This window comes from Octopus bimaculoides, chromosome 7 (assembly GCF_001194135.2).
Source record: "Octopus bimaculoides isolate UCB-OBI-ISO-001 chromosome 7, ASM119413v2, whole genome shotgun sequence".
Classification (NCBI taxonomy): domain Eukaryota; kingdom Metazoa; phylum Mollusca; class Cephalopoda; order Octopoda; family Octopodidae; genus Octopus; species Octopus bimaculoides.
Window position 1 is genome coordinate 87,202,644 of NC_068987.1, and position 11,550 is coordinate 87,214,193.

Sequence of the window (11,550 nt, forward strand, 5' to 3'; positions counted from 1 at the left end):
TATATATATATATAGGTCCCAAAAAACAATAACAAAAAAACAACTAAGTGAGGACGTGATACGGATAGTGTTATTGGACGCTCGGGAAAGGAAAGAGAGAGCGTATGACGTTTCGGGCGTAGTCCTTCGTCGGAAAGATGGAAAGTTCGGAGAATGGAAAAACGGAGAAAGAGGAAAATGGTACCGATGCCCACGATGTTACATATATATATATGTATGTATGTATGTATTATATATGCACATACATATATATATATATATGTGTGTGTGTGTATGTATGTATGTATGTATGTATGTATGTATGTATGTATGTATGTATGTATGTATATATTGTTTGGTTTTAAAATAGGAATGATACTTGTAATCAATGGAGAACCAGTTCAACAAATATAGAATCATTGTTATTGATTTTCTTGCTAATGTTGTGTTGACTAAGATTAAACCTGTTAAGCTTGATCCAGCAGAATTATGACGTGCATGTCGATCGAACAGCAAGATGTGATCCACATGTCTTTTGAATCAGGAATAGCATATATTTGACACATGAAACATTATTTGATATACTTCAACAATGTGTAGGTTGATAAATCAGGCAGAGAAACACAGGTATTAAGTGTGTATCTCAGCGTTTCTCAATCGATGTTCTTCGAAATCCAAGAGTTTCCTAACAGGTCGTTATGGATTCCGAGAGAAATAGTGATAAATAGGATACTTGCGAGCGGATCTTTATGTTACTGTTTTATTTAATTTTATACCCGTGATTTTTTTATACATGCTATATAATAGTAATATTGGCTGGTAGTAATGATCATAGATAATTAGAAGAGTCTACTGGATAATGACCTGTGGAAATGTAAGAAGGGAATTGTAATGGAACTTAATTTTTAAAAAAGGCCTTGGTTAAGATGAAATTTCTAAAATCTCTTTCGTGTCAGCTGATGGATTAAGCCCTGACAAACATTTCAAGGTCACTTCTATGATTTGTTTAATGTCTTAGAAAATTTCGCTTTACGGAAGCGAACGAAAATTTAGTACCTTTTAAGTAGCAGCTTCTTACAAGTCTGGAATATATTTTAAGGTTTCCCCAAGAATAATAAATTTGGGAAACATTAATGGAACCTATCGGACACGTTTGTTCTTTTTTTTTTTTCTCTCCTGTCCAGAATATTTGTGTGTTCAAGTTACGTCATTTTTGTGTAGATCAAGGTAAGCTCAGGAGAACTTCAACTATAATGAAAAACCTTCCGGAAGTAACCATTCTTGTATTCGTTCAAACATAGTATAGTATTCAGGACTGCATACTCAGATGTTTTCAAGGCGAAAGAGCTTGACTTGGCGAAGGGAGATGTGTTATTTCTAAGAGAGCAATTGACTAAATAGATGCTGTCTTGTTAACCGATATATCAGTAGAGTACGGTTGGCCAATTTGCTTTCTTCATAGATATGAAGAAAGTACGATTCCAGATAAGCCACCTATGCCTGAAAACCTCTCAGTCAACTTGAATGGGTCATGATACCACAAAACTTGACTTTAAAATGATTTAACAGAATTTATCATATAGTGCTGTTAAGCTAAACTTGATCTGGGCCAAATTTTGGCCGAAACATATCTATGTTTTTGAGGCGTTGTTCTCACCATTGTTATGCTTCATTTGCAGTATTGTTAGAGGATTGGTCAATATTTGTTGAAGCTGTTCCAGTTAAGTGCCAAGGAAGAATGGAGAAATTATTGTTATCTACCCTTTAATAGTTGGAGGAATAGGGCAGAAAACTACCTTTCTATTCTACCATAGTATTTCGATGACCAATACACAGTGCTTGTACATGAAGTCATTCGAATATTGTTCGTTAAATTAATTGCAGGGAAAGCAAAAGAACAGTAGATACAGTGAAATGATTATTTCTGTCAAGTTTGCTTGATTTATTAAAAGATAAGCTTACTAAAGTATATTTGCTATATTTTATATTCACATTCTACATTTGTTATTGGGGTTTATAAAAATCGTATTACGACTTTTGGAAGGAAGTAAGAAATGCGTTTTGAAAATAATTCATCAAATTTTGAAACATTTTCTGCTTCCTTAGATTTAATCAATAATCCATCATACATTTCCTAATCTAGACAAATTTAATTTTTATCGAATGTCAAATCTTCGGTAAAAATTATTAAATTATGAACTAAACGAAATTAAATTGGTAAAAATTATACACTCAGTAAACACATTGTTATACGCTGATTAAAAGCAGATATGCAGCTGCATAAAAGTTATATATGCACCTGCATAAAACTTGTGCATGCAACTGAATAAAGCATCGTATTCTGTGCATTTCAGGAAACAAAAGTGTCATTCAAAATAAACATTTTACATTTATTTACATTTCTATCATTGATGTTTTTGTTTTCAATCTATTTTCGCGAGACAATGAGGTTTTCAAGATTTTCTATAATGTTGCAAGAAGCGGATTATTACTGGCGTCAAGAGGCCTTAGAAGAATGGCAATGATCGGTTTATCACGTGTGTCTGTCAGAAAGATAAAGCTGCAGACGACGGGAACTGCGATGGAGTTTCGGATGTGGTGGTAGATTTTTGTGTGTGTGAACGCCTTTTTCTAATACCAAGGAGGAAGAAGCGTGATATGGCAATATGGTGTGAGAAACACAATATAGCATATCTTGTCGAACTAACTGTTCAAAGCGAGGACAATTATAGATGTAGCTCAGATTAGGAAAGGCGATCGGTATGAGAGCACATTTTCCACTAGAATTTCAATGTAAAAGTTTCATTGGAACCAGGCATAGAAAATGGTAGTTATCAATTATTGTTAAGCAAATACCATTTTGAAAGAAATTCAATCGAAAATTGAGAGAGCCAGCCATTGGATATGGGTGGAAAGGGATGAGGAAACTTGGTTATAGAAGTGATTTTTAAGTGTATAGCAGGACCTGTTTGCCTCTATTGCAAATCAGACCCACATGACTGACTTCACAATTTAAATGGTGCTGATGATGCAACATTGTTTTAACGTAAGGGTATTCTGTAAAGGAATACATCATCATCAACAACTTCTGGACATTATTCTCTCTCGAGCCATGGGACTCATACTATCGGTAACTTAGTTTCCATGGTACATAAGGAACTGTGAATTGACCGAGGTCTATTCGACACTCAATAATGTCATAAGTTTACTCATGTGGATTGCACATAATCATCACACCAGTCTCTTGCCACTGAGTTGACTGGAGCAAAGTGAAATGAAGTGTTTTACTCAAGAACACAACGCACGGCTCGACCCAGGAATCGAAACCACGATCTTACGATCGCGAGTCCAACACCCTAACCACAAGACCACGCGCTTTCAAAAAAAAGGGTGCATAAAAAGAAATACCACTGCAGGACGATAACTCAGAAACGTATATTCGGTTGCTATTCGTGTGTACAAATGAAATCTGTAAAAATCACAGTCCAGGTTACTTCGCAGATATAGATTACCAGACGACCATAATCTTCGTGGAGAGGAACTCTGACATAACAGACGATATTTATTGTTTCATTGTGGGAATTTCTTATTTATTTCAGAGATCGTCGGAGGTCAGTTTCACTTTATTAGTCAAACGGCAAGTACCGCAATTAGATTCACTTTCACTGTACGTTGCTTTAAATAGCAATAACAGCATTTTCTGTAACAGCAGAACATATAACGCATATGAGATTTATGACAGCCTTGTTTTGGACTCCAATATCTTTGAAAGAAATCACCCCAAACTTTAAAGAAGTAAAATCTAGGTGCTGGAAATAGCAGCTAATTCTCTCTCAAATCACATCATATCGTCTTAAAAAACTGAAACATTGGAAAATATAATCCCGTGTATAGAAATTGGCAACGTGGACAAAGTTCTTATGGTTTTAATTAGTGTAACTATGGAAACATGATCTGGAGGTAAGACACTACTACCACAAAACGGTGCACTTCGTATCATCATAAACTGCGAAGAGACGACGTCTACAAAACAACTACGCAACGAAAGGAATATACTTTCAAGCTAAAACAAAAATGCAACACTTAAACATGCACGGAATATCCTGTGCCAATATGCTGCCTCCAGCATCTTTCACTTTTCAGGTATACCCTCTCTTCCGATAATTTTTTAGCCGCGTCCGCTCTTCTGTTACCTTTGTGGTTTCCTCAGGGAAACCACAAGGGAAGCAGACATTGTTGGTTTTGACTTCTCATCGATGCTTCTGTAACTTTGCTCTTTTTTCAGGCAAGGATTTTAGCCCTACACAGACCCACTTTTATCTTTGGAAAGAGGTGGCCCATATTAGTCTAGCGTCTATCTTTTAACCCCTGCAACGTGGGAGACATAACCAGGAGCTTGCGCTCTTCAGAGTTATTGAGACCCACAAAGTAACACACCGCAACAAGGACTTGATCTTGTGGTAGTCATGTATGTTAGACATACCCTAAAAGGACTGGTGGCCATATATGGAATGATTTTATCTATAAGTCTCCTTCATTATCGCTAACTTAAGGCTAAACAACAAAAACAACAACAATTTCTACTAATAGCTACTAATAAACTGGCAAAGCAATTGAAATTACTACATCTCCGTCTTTGCTATAAACATAACTTCAACCTTTACTTTTATCGCTAAAAATAACTGCCAGGTCCACCCTCGTAACGCAAGCTAACGTTTTAGAAAAACGGCACATTGGACAGTGTAGACGTGGTTGACTCGTGTCAAAATAAATAACAGATTATCCATAGCTGGAATCTACGCAAGTAGTAGTAGTAGTAGTAGTAGTAGTAGTAGTAGTAGTAGTGGTGGTGGTGGTGGTGGTCATCAGCAGGAGCTGCAGCAGTAGCAACAACAGCTTTCTATTGATTATATACAGCCTCGTATTGGAGGGGCAATAGAAATTTTAATCAGACTCTGTATTACATTCGTTCTTATGTTGTGAATGCATTGATTTCTGAAATTCTCAAAGTCATTCTCACCAGTGAATGTTCTTTTAATCCGTTTTTATATCATCTCTAGAATTTCTTTAGAAAATTTCCCATGAATAATATTCCAAAGAAGGAGAAAAAATAAACTCTGCTTCTTCGAAGTCACTTGGGGGTTCTGTGTATGTATGACAGCCAGATTATTTCACTACATTTAATGGCTGATATGAAAGAGAAAGAAAATAAGAAAAGATCTCATAAATATCTTGCATGCATAAATGTAGTGTAGCTGCTTTTTCCAATACATATTACAAGAAACATACCTTGTGTGTATATCATTATCCTTTATATAAGATTTCAAGCTGATGTAAAAGTGTACTATTATGTTATAAGCAATTTCGTAATAACACATTAAAATGGTAAGTCGATGAGAAGATGTTTAAAATGGTGCAATGCCACTAGAATAAAAGCATAGCGTTAATGAGTAAAGTCTCTGTGTATTCTGGGTTCATATCTTGATTGGAGAAAGAAAAATATTTGATGCTGGGGCTTAGACTCAGATCAACCCTGATCGAAGGGAATTATAACGAAAAGCGTTTCAACTGTTATTATCCAATCAAATCTTAAATATTTAGGACTACATTATTCTATGATCAATTTTATAAAAAACAATAGAGTGTGATTTGAAGAGATTTAGCTGCTATTTCTAAGACGTCGTGCAAGTTGAAGTTTCTTCATCGGTTAGTTATGGACTGTAGTACGTTTTATCTGAGATACGGACCTCCACTACAAATTCGTAGTTTTGAGTCAATACAATAATTCACTTTCCTTATTCAGTGCTGAAAGAACAAGGTTCCGCTCATTACTCACTCTAAAACTTGAACATTGTGTTCCATTTTCCAGCAAAACCAATTAGGGAACCGAGTTAACATGCGAGTTAATTTTGTTTCCGAAAATGCTTCCACTTATATTAGTATTATACAGGGTGCCCACAAGGTCTGGGTACATGGAGTAAATAAAATCATAACATAAACAATTAAATATAAGAAATAATAATTTCTTAAAGTATGTGTTGATCCCCATGTACCCAGACTTTGTGGACACCTTGTAGAACTACGAAAGGAATTAGTTCTACAGCATTCAATTTCGCATTGCTTATAAACTCAAGGCTACTTCCTTGTCACTCACATATCGCCATTTAGAAGTTTCATACTAAACAAAATTGAGTAAAATATAATATCCGGATAGATATCTGTCGAAAATATTACAATGACTTTTTCGAAATTAGTATTTTAACAAGATGGAAATCAGTTGCTAGTTAAATACTCAACAACTAAACCTGATAATAAATAAACAAATACTAAAACTTGAGTTAAAATTAATCACTTAAGAATGATGAAATATACGCATTAAAAGTAAATTCGACGAAAGTTATAATTCCTTTTTATTTGCAAACAACTTTTAGAAAAATTTTATATTCACCAAAGTTACATATAAATGAAATTAGATATGTTTTGATTTTAATATGTTCATATTGCCGTTGTTGTTATCTTTAGTTTTACTACCTTTATACCAAGTTGATTCATTTTGGACTGAAGCATTATATTCAAAGAATGACAAGACCATCTGTTCTACCTTTCAACTAATGGACTTTTGGAGGAGTAAAAATTATTTTTATTGTTTCAAATAAACTTAGAACAACTAATACACTAATGCATTTTGAGTTACCTTCTTTGCTAAACCAAAAACAAAAATATTTAGTCTTTAAATGTGAAAAATTGCGACTAAGGATAAGGCGAAGTATTCCGTTTTATTTGAAGGTATTCGCCACCCGTATTACATACGATACTAAGAGTCATCTAACTAGTACTGCTTCGATCTTTCTCCAAGTTAGACACCGGATGCAATGCCATAAAATCTAATATGTTAATGCATCTAGATGAAAGATCTAACACACCAGGTTTATAGTTTGTCTATAATCTACTAGATCGAAAAATCTACGGCAAATGATATTATCGATTCATCCTAAAGAAATCCTATTACTGAGACCTGAACCAATGCTTTTAAATACTGTGAAGCCAATTATATTGGTCTTTCATTAGATTTTATCACTGACCGAAAACAGATCCTGTATTATGAATTGTGAAATATCATCCAAACTTTAGTTCGTGGATTCTTTGATTTGCTGTTCAATTAATAGAAATTCGTGACTTGGTATATCAATCCAGCTCCAAATGTTAGTCTGAATGGGTAGCAACACACAAGCAATACCTATTCTTCGCTTTCACTTAGATTAGTTTTATGCATATAAACATTTATATGTGATTTTATGCCAATACATATTATATGCATGTGTGGTTATATACATTTATATACGTACGTATACACACACGCACGCACTGGTATTTTTCTGTTTATGCGGCGGTGTTTCTATGCGCGTTTGTATGTGCATATGTGTGCCTATGTTTATATAAGTGCTTACGTGTAACTATATGTTTCGATGCATATATATATACATACGTGTGCATATATTTGAGTGAATATTAATATATATGTATATGTGTGTGTGTGGGTATGGCTCTGTGTGCGTGTAACCTTAGTACATACAAAGTTATGTGTAGCTACTATTGTAAGTTTATATTCTTAGAAATGCATTTTATTAACGTTATTCTCTAACCATTATATGTGTTGCCTTCACCTTTTCTCAATCTTTTTGATAACCCTTTGAAAATTATTTCACCTACGCAGCAGGAATCTGATTTGTAAGAATTTATCCACGGTAGGGAAATTTTCTTAAGTATCTTATCTTTATATATCTTGAGTTAATCTCGAAGGTTGTCGAGATTAACTCAAACTTAGGCTTAAAAATGCAGAAGGAGAACAGAATGAAGAGAAAGATAGAAAAAACGATGAAATGACGACAATGATGTATACACAGTGACGTAACTAATAGAGGAGCAAGGGTAACGACCACCCTCTTCTCACCCCGGGCACATTTTTCAAATCTGACGCCTCTTCAACAAGTTTTTTTACCTCATTAGTTACCTACATCAGTAGTCTGAAGTTTCATACATAATGACATTGTAACCGAAACATGAGATCAATGAATATAGTATACAGTTACATTTATTATAACTAATGAAATATTTCACGTAATATACGAGAAATGCGTTTAAAATTGTTTAGTATATATCATGGCGACTCTTCTTTTAATACTCGTTCCCCATAACTTTAGAACCTGCTTAGCATCTGTGTATAAAATGTAAATAAGCAGCGAAGAAAAGAACTAAAGCAAGCTAACGATGACCAATTCTTGACCAATGTTATGAGGCCAAAGCTAATCTACATGAATGCAACAAACTCGCATGTCTACCAGTTAAAAAAAGGTGGGGGGGGGGGCTATGAAGAAACTTCCAAACCGTTACGGTAGAACCGCGACAGTGATGCGGTTGCCGTTTTGGGACGAAAATTTTGCATTTCGTTTTGGATGAATTCGAGTAAATTTATTAGTTTTTTAGTGTTGTTGAATAGACCAAATGGCTCTAATACGATTTAAATTAACGTCCCTCCTCTTCATACTATTGCAGTAACAGCATCTGTCATAATCCAAAGGATCTTCGAAGTTATTAGGTTAGTATTTAATGGCAAAATGGAAACCGTCCCGTACATAGTATCAGAAAAGACTACAGAGTTGCATTATGTTTATATTCTCAAAATCAAATTAACGTAAACCAAATAAAATTTCCTTAACACAAATATCTTTCTATTACACACTTCAAATTCTTTATAATTCGGTGTAAAATATTAATTAAATATATTTCCGCTTCGGTGGAAAATAAATAGATATACATCCATACACAGACACGCACAAACAAACAAGCACATGCACATATATAGTTATATGCACAAAATATGCATATGTATATATGAATATATATATATATGTATGTATGTAGCTATATATATGTATATATTGAAATATATATATACATATATATATGAATAGATAGATATATATATATGCATATATATATATATATGTATATATAGCTATATATATACTTATATATGTATATATATCTATGTGTCTTTGTGTATATATATCTATCTATATATATACATATATATATATATATCTATATATCTATATATCTATATATATATATATATATATATATATATATATATATATATATGGGGGGCGCGTGTATGTATCTGTGTGTGTATGTCGTTGGGGATATAACGTGTAGTTTTGCTTTTGCTCAGTGCCCAGATATAATTAAAAAGTTTATTGCAAATCTTCATTCATTATTTCATAGAAGACTTAAATACTCATACGACCAGCTTCTGATGTGACTTACAAAAACATCGATTAAACGCATAGTAATCAACGAGAAACACATCAACAAATAAGTCTTGAGAATTCTCCATTCCAAGTAACGGCTTGAAAATTAAATTTAGTCTACACCACTTTAATCACTTTGTAAAAATTCTTTTATACGGAAGCAATAACAATCTTCCAATACAAATACTACTGAATCTTTGATTACCATTCATAAGAGGGTTATACAACATCAAATATTTATCTTAATACGAATCGATAAATTTACTTCTTGGATTTGCATCCGTTTATTTACGCAGTCTGAAAACTTGTTTTACGCTAAGCATGTATGTACGTTTATATGTGTATACTATGTCTGTATATATTGTTTATATAAACATACATATACACACACACACACACACATATATATATATATATAAACATATATATATGCACATATGTGTGCGTGTGTGTATTCATACATACAAATATTATCGTGTATGTGTGTTTTTTTTTTGTTTTGCCTCTGAGTATAGAAAAAGATATCTGAATAAATAAGATAGATGCATGCGTATATATGATTGTTTCAGAGGATGTTTGTGTATGTGTGTACGTCTATATATACGTGCGTACCTATGTATGTATAAGCACATTCGTACATGCATCACACATGCGCACACATATACATACACGCTCACACACATACCCACACCTATATCATATAAATATATGCGTGTGTATATATATATATATATATAATTTTAAGAACTTATCTACGTTTGAACGAAGAATATATGCTTCAATTTTTAAATTATTCATAGATTGCAACTTATACATTGACAGCTACTCAATATAATTTTAATAATATTGTTTCTTAGGGCAAAGCCTTTGGCCTTATCGATATCATCTCGACAATAGAATGGAAACTGCTGCTCCACCAGCCATACTAGGACGTTATTCGCCGCAAGTCACTATCGCTTATCACAGATGAATAACTAGAAAAATGTCCCACAATTTAACATATCTCGGATATATGATAAACAACAAAGATTTATTCGATAGAGTATTATTGATCATGTAGCTAAATAAAGTTTGTTTTACTGATTCTTTTATCGTTTCTGACACAACTTCGCCATGACGCTATTGACCAAGCCGGTTGGTTATCGGTAAGTTCATTGTGTTTCCAATAATTCTACTGACATTGTATGTCTATTTCTACAGCGATTCTACATGCAACGTGATTGTTCTTCTAATGCGATTCTAAATCCAGTGCGATCCTACATTATCTTCAATTCCACTCCATACTTTCAATGATTTTCTGCTACAAATATGAGTCTAATCACATTATTATTATGCTTGCACTGTATTTCAACTATTTTGTAACCGTCAATCCAAATTTCATTCGAGTATCATTGCACTTCTAATTCGATTCCACTTGCGCAGTAATTCCCCTACCAGTATGATACTATATCTAATATGGTTTTAAATCAACCGAGAATCAAATTCTATGATCCTCCTGCCAATATGATGCCACTTTTAATATATTTATACTTCTAATATAATTCTGTATCCACTTCCAATATGATTGCATTGTGTTTGTGTTTCCACATCGAAAGATATATTACTTTGAATACAAATTCTATTTCTGATATAATCCTGATGAAGTCGCCCGTCGCATATGACTGATGGTTTGTCTACCGTGATCAAACGCTTGTGCTGTACATTAACTCACTCCATCCATCCAATCGACATTGCCTGTACAGGAGCACAGTGTGCCACACGTCAGGTGACCAAGCGATCGTAGTGCAACATGAAATGAAGTGTTTGTTCTCAAGAACACAACACACCAAAATCAGACCACGATCTTGCGATCGTGTGTGCATCACCCTAACTACAAGGTCACGCGATTTCATACAATCTGATTCTAATTCTAGTATAATTGTCCTTCCCCTGTGATTCTCCTTCCAGTATGATCCAATTTCCTCTGCGAAATACACAAGGATTGTATTTTTAAGATCATTTTGTGGCCGATTGTAGTTACTTTCGGCGCGATTCTACAATCACCAGGATGCAGTTTCAAATATTCTGCTGCTGTTCGAGGTAACGTTGAAACTAGAATGGCTATAAATGAGGGAAATAAGATTCCTGCATAATGTTCAGATGTAGAACAATTTTGTCAACAGTGGTACATAACAACAAAAATACGTTTAGGTAGAAGACCATTCTCGCAAGCTGCAAGCTGTATGTGTGTGTGTATATATATATATATATATATATATAT